Source organism: Mugil cephalus, chromosome 5 (assembly GCF_022458985.1).
Source record: "Mugil cephalus isolate CIBA_MC_2020 chromosome 5, CIBA_Mcephalus_1.1, whole genome shotgun sequence".
Taxonomy (NCBI): domain Eukaryota; kingdom Metazoa; phylum Chordata; class Actinopteri; order Mugiliformes; family Mugilidae; genus Mugil; species Mugil cephalus.
In genome coordinates this window covers 13,164,989-13,178,717 of record NC_061774.1, presented here as the reverse complement: position 1 = coordinate 13,178,717, position 13,729 = coordinate 13,164,989, and the positions used below count along the sequence as shown (strand labels likewise).

General features: G+C 42.7%; 1 long non-coding RNA gene across 1 annotated transcript; it reads left to right on the top strand.

Moving 5' to 3' along the window:
* Nucleotides 1–31: 31 nt before the first annotated feature.
* LOC125008656 lies at nt 32–1,208 on the top strand. Its single transcript, XR_007112903.1, has 3 exons — nt 32–91; nt 176–337; nt 496–1,208. It is a non-coding gene; the product is annotated as an uncharacterized LOC125008656 (long non-coding RNA).
* The last annotated feature ends 12,521 nt before the right edge of the window (nt 1,209–13,729 follow it).

The following is a 13,729-nucleotide window of genomic DNA, read 5'->3' as shown; positions in this document are numbered from 1 at the left end:
ACTCTGAAACAAGACGTCTCAGGACATCTGGTCTGTTCAGTCAGGAATCACATCAGTAGTGTCTCCAGAGGAGAGAGGATCTCTACCTGTGGTGAGTGACAACATGATGAGAAATAACTTGGTAATCATGTTGGTGTCATAACATCAGTCATAAATGATCTTTGTTTGTTCATAGGCTTCATATTCATTAACTGCATCTTACCTAATGGGACACACATATCAGAGTGGGTGTTTGAAGACAATAACACACTGTGTATTAACCCAACTACTGTCCCAACAACTGCCCCAACCACTGCCCCTACCACTGCTCCAACTACTGCCCCTCCCACTAGTTTGGGTAAGTAGACTACCATAGTGTCAAATAAATCCTTCAATCCAACTGTCATCAGTGATGAACTGTGGTACATTCGTAAATTAAACTTTACTAACTAAATAAAATAAAAACTCTCCTGTCACAGCTTCACCCTGACATGTGACGTTTGTGTCTCTGAACAGGTCACCTGTCCATCATATGTGCGTTGACAGTATCTGTGATAATTCTCTTGTTAATTGGGATTCTCGTCATTTTTGCCTGGAAGAAAAAAAGACAAGGAAAAGCTGAAGGCTCAGCTGTCCCACAAACACTGGAACCTCCAGAGAACTCTGTCATGATGGTTGAAATGAGAGATTCTGCACCTTAAAACAACAACTAGCAACACATTTCATCTGATTTGTCTTCATTGGTGTAAAGAAATAGGGTTTCGAGTGAAACTCTGCTCCTGTTTCTATTCTTCATGAGACTGATGACAGCTTAGCATCTTTCTATTAATCCTCTTAAATATTTCTCAGTGTTTCCTTCATTTTTATCACTGAACACTCTGATGGAATAAAGGTTACGTCAGTAATTCAACAGTGATCACAGCTCACATGTTGCACATCCTCCATTTGGCAAGTGGAAGATGTAGCTAAATCTTGTTGTGTCTGAAAGATAAAAAGTAATAAACACATAATTTTTCAGAGCTACTGATCCTGGAAATTAATGAAAATGCACAAACACATCCACATTACAAGAGATACCTCTCCATGCCTGAAAAGTTAGGAATGAAAGGCCTAGGTACACCACACACACCCATCCCAAGTTTTTAATGCACCTCACCTTAGGGGTCCACCCAGGATCGGTCAGGGTCAGGGCAGGCTGCAGGACAGTAGTGTGCTGCAGTCCTCTGACCCACCCGACCCTCCTGTTTGCCCTCTGTCTTAATGCACCACACCACATCCAGGGTCACAGGGTCACAGTGTAGGGGCTTGCTTCCTCATCAGGGACTGAGGAAGCACAGTAATAGGGACACTGTCACTTTACATTATCCCTTGGCACGGCTTGGGGGGCCTGGTCCTCCGCTAGCAGGGGCATCTTGGGCTGGCGGTCTGTGGCCCCACGGCGGTTGGTAGGGGTACCTACCTAGGTTCTCTTTTGTCCTCTTGGCCGGGCTTTGTCTCCCGGTGCTGCGTGCGGCTTGGTGCTTCCCCTCTCCCTTCGATGGGGGGCTGGGGTCTCTCCCTGGCGGGTGGGGGTTCCCTCTTCCTGTGGTCTCCCTGGCCTGGGTGCGCCAGGGGCATGGGGCCGGCACCTTGGCCCCCCTGCTCGGATGGCCCGTCCCTGGTTGGGCGCTGGGCCGGTACCCGTCTGCGGGGGCTTTGCTGGGCTCCTGGGGGAGTCCTCTCGGCTGGAGAGGTGTCCATGGCTGCCCTGCGGGCGGGGGGTGGGGTCTTTGGGGAGGGTGTTGGCGGCGGTGGGTGGACGGGCTACGGTGGCTGGGGGGTGTGGGGGGTGTGGGGGGTATGGGGGGCTGCTCTGGCCTGCACCGGCTTGTGCTCGCTTGGTCAGGGTGTTGGTCGTCGCTCGCCATCTGCGCTGGGGTGTGGCTTGCCCCGTGGCTACGGTGGTTCTCTGGTCCTGTCACCCATGCGCCCCACACTGGGGTGGAGGTTCTCGGGCGCTGGGGCTTCTGACCTGACTCTGGGCCCTGGTAATGGTCTCACTCATATTTAGGGAATGCCTACATGCATGTGTGTTGTCACCTGCCAGCCCGTGCTGGATCACATCAAGAAGAATTGATGAGTCCCGGCTATTAAGGGCTGGATTATTGTTTTCACTCTATTACTACGTGCCCTATGGCAGACTTCTATCCTTCCATTGGGACACCATTACCCCCCCTGGACTCTCTCATCTCTCCAGAGATGACTGTACCCAGTCATACTTGAGTGAGGTGACTTGGGAAGCACAGAACCCTACACTCCACTAGTTCCTACTAGCACCACATTCCTCTCCTCCACTGTCCATCCTTCTACATCTTTTCTGTCCTTTGTTCTCCCCCTCTATTCACTGAGGTGTAGCACTGCCCTCCCTGCCACACAAGGGGCACTACACTCAATAAAGATCAACAGGACAGTCCTCAGGGAGGGCTGGTGATGGTCACACTCACGCACTGAAGTAATAAAGCTTTCAGCTGCAAGAATATAACTGCATCAACCTCATATAATGTTGACACCCTGTGGTGTTCAACTATGCAGACAAATAAATACAAATAAAAAAAAAAAAAAAAAAAAAAAGGAATGAAAGGCCGACAATAAGAACACATTCCCAAGAAGGAAAGAACTTGTTTCTTTGTGATGGGTTTAGGAGTGGCAACAATGGCCTCAACGCGTTCGGGAGACGTTTTTTTCCACTGGGGTGTCAGAAGATGCCCCCCCCAAAAAAACACTTCCTGGTTGAAGTTTGCACAAGGAGGCTTTATGGCCTTCTGCAGCGAGATGGCTCGCCACAAGCTGCACAGAGTGGAGGCAATGACATTTGACCAACTAAGGAAGTCTGTATGTGTTAGTTGATTTAGAATAGAGGAGCTGTGTCTGGTGGGGGAAGGAGAGTAGTCGCATACTTGTGTGACTTTCTTCATGAACTCGCCCACACTCTTCCAGCCTGCGGTAGATTTTGTTAGAGAAACATGAGGTACAGAGCCAGAGACAAGATAGAATTTCTGCTGTGTGTCTGTGAGTGTGACAGAGTAAGCACAATCATCATCAAGCAATCATCATGAAACCAAAAACAAATGTTTTTGTAGACAGCTGATTATCACCATCCATGAACAGGAAACGGTAAACTGAGCATCTTTCTTTTACAGCATGTCCACTGTTTTTTAAGAGGCAGTTCTTCAGCTCATATTACAGAATGTGTGGCACCTGAGTCCACCAAAAAGGTGATATTTTTCCCAACAATAGTTGGCATTTTCTTGTAAGCATCATTATTAAGCATCATATTCCACTTATGACACCAAATTGTGATGGCAATTCTTGTTTTCCTCAATAAAATATCGTTCAAATGATGGCTGTCCAGTCAGTTGTTCTATATGCGAAGCTAGGTTTATTCTTACCCGAGGAGAGCAGCTCTGTGTACGACAGGAAACAACTCTGACTCTCCTTCGTATTCACATTCTTTTATAGCAGTGCACAAACATCTTAAAATGATGATTATACAGAACGTGTGAGCACATCTTTTCCATGAACTTTCCACCTCTTGAGTCTTACTTCTTCTTAGACAGGATGTGAGAAGATCAAGAGGAAGTGAAACTGAAGTCAAACGAGACAACTAAAGGTCTTCAGTCTGCACATAGAAGATACAACGTAACATCACACTTATTATAAACTTTCTATGAACTTCTGCTAAACTTATTTCAGCTTGTTATGAACTCACGTAGGCTAAAAGGTCACTTTTAGCAAATACAGACAGAGAGAGAAGTAAGAATTAAATGTAATCACATAGCGCTGATGCCTCCCAGCGAGAAGGTCCGAGTTCGAGTCCAGCTCAGGCCCTTCTGGATGGAGTTTGCATGTTCTCCCTGTGTCCACGTGGGTTTTCACCAGGTACTCTGGCTCCCACCTCCAAATGTTCATGCTCGTTAGGCTAATCTGTGACCCTAAATTGACAGTGCAAATGGTTGTTTGTCTCTGTGATAGGCTGATGCCCTGTCCAGGGTGTACCCCGCCCCTCACCCAATGTCAGCTGGGATAGGCTCCAACAACCCCTGTGACCCTAGTGAGGATTAAGTAGTATGGAAAATGAGATGAGATGAGATATTCTTGATGTAATGTTACAGACCACCAGACCCTAAGTTGTCATCCTCTTATCTGAAGATGATGACTGACAACATCTGAATGTGTGTAACATTAAACATTTACTGTTTCGTTGTTTCTGGGTAATGTAAAGGAGCTTTTCTTGAAGATAAACAGGGAGGAACAAATGGCTGCAGACTATTGGTGCTAACAGTCTCTTATTTCACACATGCAGACAAATATATTTGCTGAGTACAGTTTGACCTCATACCTCACATTTTAATTCTTGTCAAAGCACAGTTTGTGTTTTACATCAATATAAATAATTAAAAAATAAAAAATTGCTGTTAACTGTGTCTGTGTGAGTTTCCTCCCACCTCCAAAAACATGCTAGTTAGCATCAAGATTAAGTGGTAGCAGATGAGATGAGATCTTTCTTTGTAGGTGTCTATTTACTGTGACAGAGATCAGAGTGAAATTTAATAGATGTTTCTTTTTCTGTTGTCATCAGAAACCTACTGAGAATATTAATAGACTACATACATCTCAAGTTATTTTAACGGACTCATCTCATCTCACATTCAAATATAAACAGAGCGGTAACCCTTTCTATGAAGGTTGTATTTATAATGCCCTATGAAAGCATTCATAATGTTTTATAAGGTGTCTATAAAGCATTGTAATGCTCATTATTACCATTTTATAGTATTCACAAATCATCATAAACCAACTTCATGTTGCATTATGACAATTGTTATGAATGATTATAATTTTAATCTGAATAGTGCATCATAAATATGTCAATATCTGCCTAGTCACTTGTTCATTTTATGATGCATCATAACTACTTTGCTTTGCTAAATGTGTATAGTGATGCATAATGAGTTTTGACTTCTACTATAGTCCTTTATATCTGTAGCTATAAGTATATGTAATAAAGTTATAATAATGTATACATCTCCCTACAGCACACAGTTTAAAACAGCTATGCAATATCATAAGAGCTATTTGTCAGCTCTAAGTAAAGTGACAAGAATATGACACTATTATTAACAGATATAAGTTACTATCTTTGTAACTTCTCTTGTTATAATTATCTTTGTTTATTCATAGGCTTCATATTCATCAACTGCACCTTACCTAATGGGACACACATATCAGAGTGGGTGTTTGAAACCGATAACACACTGTGTATTAACCCAACTACTGCCCCTCCCACTAGTTTGGGTAAGTAGACTACCATAGTGATAGATAAACCCTCCAATCAAACTTTGATCAGTGATGAACTGTGGTACATTAGGAAATTAACATTTACTAACTAAATAAAATAAAAACTCTCCTGTCACAGCTTCACCCTGACATGTGACGTTTGTGTCTCTGAACAGGTCACTTGTCAATCATATCTGCGTTGACAGTAGCTGTGATAATTCTCTTGTTAATTGGGATTCTCGTCGTTTTTGCCTGGAAGAAAAAAAGACAAGGAAAAGCTGAAGGCTCAGCTGTCCCACAAACACTGAAACCTCAGAGAACTCTGTCATGATGGTTGAAATGAGAGATTCTGCACCTTAAAACAACAACTAGCAACACATTTCATCTGATTTGTCTTCATTGGTGTAAAGAAATAGGGTTTAGAGTGAAACTCTGCTCCTGTTTCTATTCTTCATGAGACTCTGATGACAGCTTAGCATCTTTCTATGAATCTCTTAAATATTTCTCAGTGTTTTCTTCATGTTTATCACTCAACGCTCTGATGGAATAAAGGTTATGTCATTAATTCAACAGTGATCACAGCTGGAGCTTTAGCAATGATTTCAACTCAGAAATCATTGTGTTGTGTACAGATTTTTGTTCCTATCATCTGATTACAGTCATAAACTGCATAATATTGTTCAAAGCTTTAAAATAAAGGAAATGAAAATGTGTTACTGTGTTGTTCTGTGGTCAGTAAACCTCTATGTTCATCAAGGGAAATACACAATCTATAAATAGAATTACTGCTGTTTGCAAACAGTGAAGACTTGTCTGAAAGAGACATACCCAGAAACCACACCACATACATTTATATGTCCACATTTTCAAACATATCAGTGTTTCTGATCAAGTTGTAAGAGTTTTCGTTGTAGGTGTCTATTTACTGTGACAGAGATCAGAGAGAAATTTAAAAGGTGTTTCTTGTTCTGTTGTCATCAGAAACCTACTGAGAATATTAATAGACTGCACACATCTTAACTTATTTTGACAGACTCATCATATCTCACATACAAATATATAAAGATCAATCAAGATTCATCAAGTTATTTGTCAACATTTGGTTTGATTCCTCTCGCTGCCAGAAGAGGGAGACAAAAGATCATCACTATGACTTGAAGGAAGTAAGAGCTTCTCACTCATGATCACCATTAACTGTCTACAGGATGATCACTGATACTCACATTTACACTGACATTAATCAGTAGTTTTGTAGTCGTCTATACTGTAACAGAGGAGACTGAGATCATAAAATACCTTAACATGGACTTCCTGGTTGATGCTGAGATGTTGCCTAAGGTGATTCCTCAATTTAAACCCACAACCTGTGCCTTAGATCCCATCTCCACATCCTTAAAAAAAAAAAAAAAATCAGTTCATGGCTTTTTAGACGAAGATTTTTCTCAATATGTTAACTGTTCTCTTCAGTCGGGTGTTTTCCCCCCAACTTCTCTTAAAACTGCAATTGTCAGACCCCTTCTGAAGAGACACAATTTAGATCCATCAGTTCTCAGTAATTTCACACCTGTATCTAATCTGCCATTTGTAAGTAAGATTTTAGAAAAGCTTGTTTTTAATCAGCTGAATGATTTTTAAACTATCATGATATTTTATTTTATATTTATATTTTATTATATTTATTTTATTTACTTTTTCTACTTTAACCAACACAACACACTGAGATGACCTGAAATGCTGCTGTGAAGAGAAGTGGGGAGATGGAACAACCCACTGCTATTTCCTATTGCTGTTGATACCACACATAGTGGTTGTTGCTGTTAGTGTGGAGTAACACACTTGGAGGTTGTTGAAGTAGGTGGTGATCAGGCTCTGGATGAATGGTGGGATGTGGAAAAGTTCAGTGTGTACCAGATGAGCTGGTGGGGAACAGACCCATAGGCTTTAGCCAGATCAAGACAGACTTGTTGGGTTTGGTTGTCTGAATCTGTTCCCAGATCATCAGGGAGTGCTCCAGCAGCACTCATGCATCCCCAAACCAGGATACTGCCTCCACCATTTTTGACAGTAGGTACTGTACATGCTGGAGACAATGCTTGGCCTGGCCTTCTGTGTACCCTCACATTAGCAGGAGGAAGATAAAGCCTCATCTGACCACAGAATCTTTTTCCATTTCCTATCTGTCCAGTTCTTCTGTGCTTGGGCCCAATGACACTGGGTTAACCTCTGTCTCTCATTGATCAGGGGCTTCTTGACAGCCTTACAGGACCTTAAGACATGATCTAAAAGTCAACCATGTACAGTGCAGGTGAAACACGGGGCACCAGTTTGGTTTGACCACTGTGTTGGAGCTCTTGTGATGTCGTTCAGCGGTTTTTGGGAAATCAGGATGTGGTCATTTCTTGCTGAAGAAACCCTTGGACGCTCCCAGATCAGTTCATCTGTATTTCTGTAGAGTGTATCCAACTGCTGAAGGACTGCATCTGCACTTCCTGGTGATCTGGCGGCAGCTGAACCTTTCCTGGCTGAGAATCTGTATCTTCAGGCGTGTTTCCTGCGTTAGGTTCCTTATTTTAGCCGTTTTTGTCTCTGAAGAACTTTCAAATGTACTGGCTTTATATGAAGCACGGCAGCAGAAAAATGTGTCTTATGATAAAAAGCACGTCCTTCATTAGTGGATCACTGGTACCAAAATGACCCAATATTTGAACCTTCTCTGTATTTTTATGGAACCAATCAATTTTCAATTTTAAGTGTGAGTGATTCTTAATAAAATATTGCACAAATGCATGTGTCTGAAAACATTTCTCCACAGCTGTATTTTATTAAACCACCTGTGATTTAAGTTGTGTGAATAACACAGTTACAGGTCTTACTGTAACATACTTGCTGAACATTCACATACGGAAAGTCTAAGATTGTACAAGTGCAACATTTTCAATAATCAGTTCTGAAATAATTCATTCATAATTCATTTGACTGATATAAAAAGACCAGACATGTATTTATTTAAACTATAGGAGGAAGCTTGGCCACCTGGACAAAACCCACAGTCAATAGTAGAAAATGAAATTTCCTCTCAATAGACACGTTAAAGTCCTGGAACTTGCTCATTTTTTTTCAAATTATTGAGTTACCCCACCCCAATGAAAACATTGTACCTACCATTAACTGATGAACATTACTTTATCAGGTCAGAGGTTTCAGACTGTTCAGTGTAGCATGTATGCTGATGTCTTAGAAATGTTAGCTCCCACTCAGTCCATCACACAAAGGCCCACTTGTTGTACTGAAGGCTAAAAGAGGTAGAAAACTCACATCAGTTCCTCTTCTCAGCATCACAAAGATACAACAACCTGCTCAGTCAAGTCTTCACACACTCCTCTGAGCTCGTAGTTAGTGTTGGGTTGGACTGGACTGCATCATGTTCCTCTTTGACTATGAACTCAGTAATTAACACTGTACATGAATTTACACACATCAGATCATGTCACCAAAATGTCAACATCATGATCTTCAGAGATGTTGTGGCAGTGCTGCTATTGCGTTACGAGATTTATGTTTGACACGGATGAGACAACAGACACATGACTGTAGTTAAAATAAAAAATAAACTGAATAATGATAACAACTCCGGAGAGATTGTTTTGATTCTCCACGGTTGATCAGTAATAGGAGACATTTTAAAATATTTCTAGTTTGATAAACCTTCATGATGGTGTCTGGCTTTGGGCTTTCCCAGTAGTCCTTTAGAAGATCCAACGGCACCCTCACTTGGCGACCATACAACAGTTCAAATGGTGAAAAGCCTGTTGATGCTTTTGGAACTTCCCGGTAGGCAAACAGCAGGTACGGCAGCCACTGGTCCCAGTCCCCACCTGTGTGTGAGATGAACTTACGCAGCATGTTTTTCAGTGTCTGGTTATAGCGTTCCACCAGACCGTCCGTCTGGGGGATGGTAAGGGGTGGTCTTAATGCCCTTCACTCCTAACACCTGATAAACCTGTTGCAGTTGTTTGGACAAAAAGTTTGTCCCACAGTCTGTTAGGACCTCTCTAGGTATGCCTACCCTGGAAAACAGCTGTACAAGACAATTTGCTACCTGTCTGGCCTTGACGGACTTGAGAGGGAAAGCTTCAGGGTAACTGGTTGCATAGTCACAAATCACTAATATGTAGCGGTGACCCGAGGAGCTTCTCTTTAGGGGCCCTACAAGTCCATGCCTATTCTCTCAAAAGGGGTGTCTATGATTGGCAAAGATTGCAGCTGGGCACGTGCTACTCCTTTAGCTGAGGTGAGCTGGCATGTTTCACAAGAACTGCAGAACTGAGAGATTTGGGTATACATCCCTGGCCAAACAAATCGACTTCCAACCCTATGCAGAGTCTTTTGAAAAGCCATGTGACCAGCCCACGGGATGGAATGACCAAGCTCCATGACTTTTTGCCTGAACTGTTCTGGAAGTGCTAAAACCTCAGTCTTTCCCTTCCGCTGATACAACAGGCCCTCTCTTATCAGGTAAGTGGCATCATCTAGACAGCTTGACTTACCTCGCTTAACCCCTTCAACTTCTGTCACCTTCTCGAACCACTGCTTCAATGTGGAGTGATCTTTTTGCAAGTTCCCTAAATCTGAGGGAACTTGCAACGAGCAACTTTTCTCTCCTTCTTTGTGCCCTTGATTTGGGTGGCTTTACCGGGCCTGCCTCCCAGTCTTCCCCAAAGAATGACAACTACCTGAGGACTCCCTTTGCACTCTGCGCTCTTGTGGTGACATTACAGGGTTTGACTGGCAATGTGATTGGTTTCAACACAACATCACTTGGTAGCTGCCTGAGACCTGCCTTACTCACAGTATCTACTCTGGTTGGCCTTGGGAGTGAACACAGGAGAGCTGGTTTAGTGTGGTTAATGGTTGGGCAAAACTGCTTGGTGTGACCTAAACCATTACAGTGGTAGCACCTGACTTCCTGTTTGACAGATCTGGGTGGAGGTTTTTTTGTACTGCTCGGGGCATGTGGATTAAACTGCCTACCACTAGAGAAAACCCTTCTTTGTGGCTGACCAGACCCCTCTTCACCCCCATAGGACTTACTTGCATGGATTTGATGGTTCTCCCAGCTGAACGTGGCACTCCGACTCCCTCTTCTGGCAGACATGAAGACCTCTGCAAGTCGAGCTGCATCCTCTGCTGTCTTGGCGTCATGCTCTTTGATCCAGACCTCTAGCTCCGGATGGACCATCCTCAGAAACTGTTCCAGGACAATAGTCTCTGATATTTCCTGCACAGTTGATTTCTCTGGCTTGACCCATTTTGAGAACAACTCCTTCAGACGAACATACAGCTCTCGTGGAGTCTCACCTGGATCAATCCTCAGGGACCGGAATCGTCTTCGGTAGGTTTCTGGAGTAATCTCATATTTTTCCAAGATAGCAGCTTTAACTTTATAATAATTTTCAGAGTCTTTAATGTCCATCAAAACATAGGCACTCCGAGCTTTGCCAATGAGTAGGGGAACAAGACGCATGGCCCATTGGTCTTTGTGCCAACGGCAAACATGGGCTAGGAATTGTTCCATGTCATTCTCTGCGGACAAGGGAGGCAGTTTAGGCTCCCTATGGGTAAGGGGTACTCTCCCAGGCCCAAAATTTTGGCAGGTCATCTCACCTAGATCTTCATCATCACCGTCATTATCATCATTATCATTATCATAGGTGGCTTGGTTTTCACACTCATGTCTGTTTTCTTCTCTCATCAAATTTACTTGCTGCTGTATTTGGGAAAACTGATGCTGCATACTTCTCCATCGCTGTTCTTGACGTGCAGACTCTTTCTCCATCTTTTGCTCTTTTACTGCCTGGGGCCGAACCAGATCTTTCAACAGACCTGCTAGCTCCTCCAGCTTTTCTTCTGCTGTTGCCCCTGCCTCTGGGCCAGCAGATGCGCAGGCTCCATCATCCGTTTCGTCCTGTCCATCTTGCTTTGCTTTTCTAGTCATCATGCTTTTCCATAGGCAACAGTCAGGTTTCCTGGTTGTCTTTCTTTTTATTATTCAGTACCCAACAGCAGCAGCAACGGGTGAAATTTCTCTTGTGTACTGTGCCACCGACTAAATTACTGGACTCTTCCACTTTACAGGTAAATTTACATATTTATCACATGGCTAACTAACCATAGACAAATATTCAATGTCTCCTGCACACATAATATTTACAATACTCCATTTGGCTGTTGTCATTATCCCCAAAACACCTCTAAAATATAAATACAATGAATAGAAAAAAAAAAAACACCCTGATTTGAAAATCCCCCCACTTCCTATCCTGTCACTTGGTCTCTCCCGGAACCTTTATGAAGGTGCTGTGCCCCCGGGGGAATCCCTTTGGCCGCGCACCTTCAGGGGAGAATGTAATATATTATCTTATTGTTTTTCTCTTCTCTCCCCTTTTCCTAGATGCAAGGAGATAAGTTTTCTTTGTTTGTGAATGGGGATAAGAACCATATATAAGGTGACTGTGGGAGCTGAACGAGAGAGGGGATTCGACAATTGGCCAGAAGCTCTCTCAGATTCGGCAAGAGTTTTTGACATTGTTCTTTCTTGTAATAAACCTTTTTAAATGCAAGATATGACTTGTCAGCCATGATCACTTCTTTCTTCAGCACACTTCAGCACATCAATATACAACAGGTTCTCAAAGTTTTGCAAGCTGGGCCTCCCTAAAGATGGTTCAATGCTGCTGGGCTCCCCGCATGACTTGCCTGCATCAGTGATGAAGTCTGCAAAGCTGGGGGACATGTCGCAGTTCCCTCAACTGATGCAGCAATGCCAGAGGTCAAGTTTTTTTGTGTGAAGGTGTCCACTCTATCTGTGAGGAGCAAAACTGTTTCGCGGCCTTGGAAAGACATGTAGAGGCAGCAGCAGCAGCGATCAAATGTAAACATCGGTATTAAGTGTAATAAACTTCATCACCAGAGTCTCTCTCATTAACACACCTGTCTGACCAAAACAGCCCCTCTCATCCACACAGACACACCTGTGTTCACCAAGCTACAGGTTTCACAGCAGCTCATTACACCACACCACTGTTTAACGGAGATCTGCTGATGAAGTTTTTACAGTTAATACTGATGTTTACATCAGATCGTTGCTCTGTGTGTGTGCGTGCTGACTGATTGCCAGTGGTCGGTCGAAGTAGGACACTTGTCCTGCTTGCTTGGTCGTTTGAGTGGCTGGGGCACAATAGTAGGCGCTCTGTGTGAAACAGTGCACTGTTGACACAGCTCCCGTATGAGTGGAATGCTGATTGAAAGGTAAAATCTTCCATTTATTCCTTTACTAAAATATGTTGGATTCATGCTAATATGTATTTAAATGAATTAAAATTTGTGGCAGAAAATTAAAATAATATAAATATAAAAAATTCTAATCAACCAAAGATTTTGCGAACCCCCCTGCAGTACCTCAGCAAATCCCCTAGGGATTGTACACTCTGTGTTGAAGACCTATGGTGTAATGTGTGTAGCCACTAAATGTAACCACAGGAAGAACTGAAACATGGGTCTATATTATGATTTCCTGCTCTCAGCACACAAAAACATTACGATAGTGCCAGTTTGGACACAGTCCTCTGTGTAACACAGCTCACTGCAGAGTAAGGGACACTTGTAGCTGATAATTAGATAAACTTTCTAAAGCTGCAGACTGACTCAACAGAGGCTGAACTGAGAGGAGACATGAAAGCTGTGTTTGGACTGTTGTTGATGCTACTTGGAGTCTCTCATGGTGAGATGTTTTTTTCTATCTCTACTTTTTTGTTCTTCTTTTTCTCTACTGAAAACCAGCAGTGGTCGTTTTTGTCTTTGATAAATTCAGATTGTGTTAAATACATCCACAGATATATTTTCACATAGTCACAAGATCGATTATTTGTGTTTGTCAATCAGCTGTGAACAGTGTGCCTCACAATACTGTGTTTCTTCCATGTAAATATTTAATTGCGAGTACTGGAATATGGATGTGTCTTTGGGTTGTTAATAATTTAAATCAAATGCTTCATAATTTTAATTGTGTTGAGACCAACTTCCTGTCTGCATACTGTCATTGGTTCTGTTGTGGATGGCCACAGGACTGTAAGGACTGCAGTTGAGTTTATTCCTTTGCCCATGTACAGTCATGAAGATTTCCTTTCCTGGCCTGTGTCAGTAATGGATCAGTCTTAGGTCCAACTGTGGGACCTCTATCCATGGTTCAACATTGTACATTTCGTGACTGCTGAAGATTAACTTGACTTTGAATAAAACATCTTGGCTCCTATTAGCAGGTCAGAGGTTTCCCTCTACTGGTTCATAAAGGCTGTGCTGTTGACTTCATATCTTGACACGAGTTAAAAACATTTTCATGTGGCCGTCCAGAAATAGAAAAAGGAAAAAAACTAAT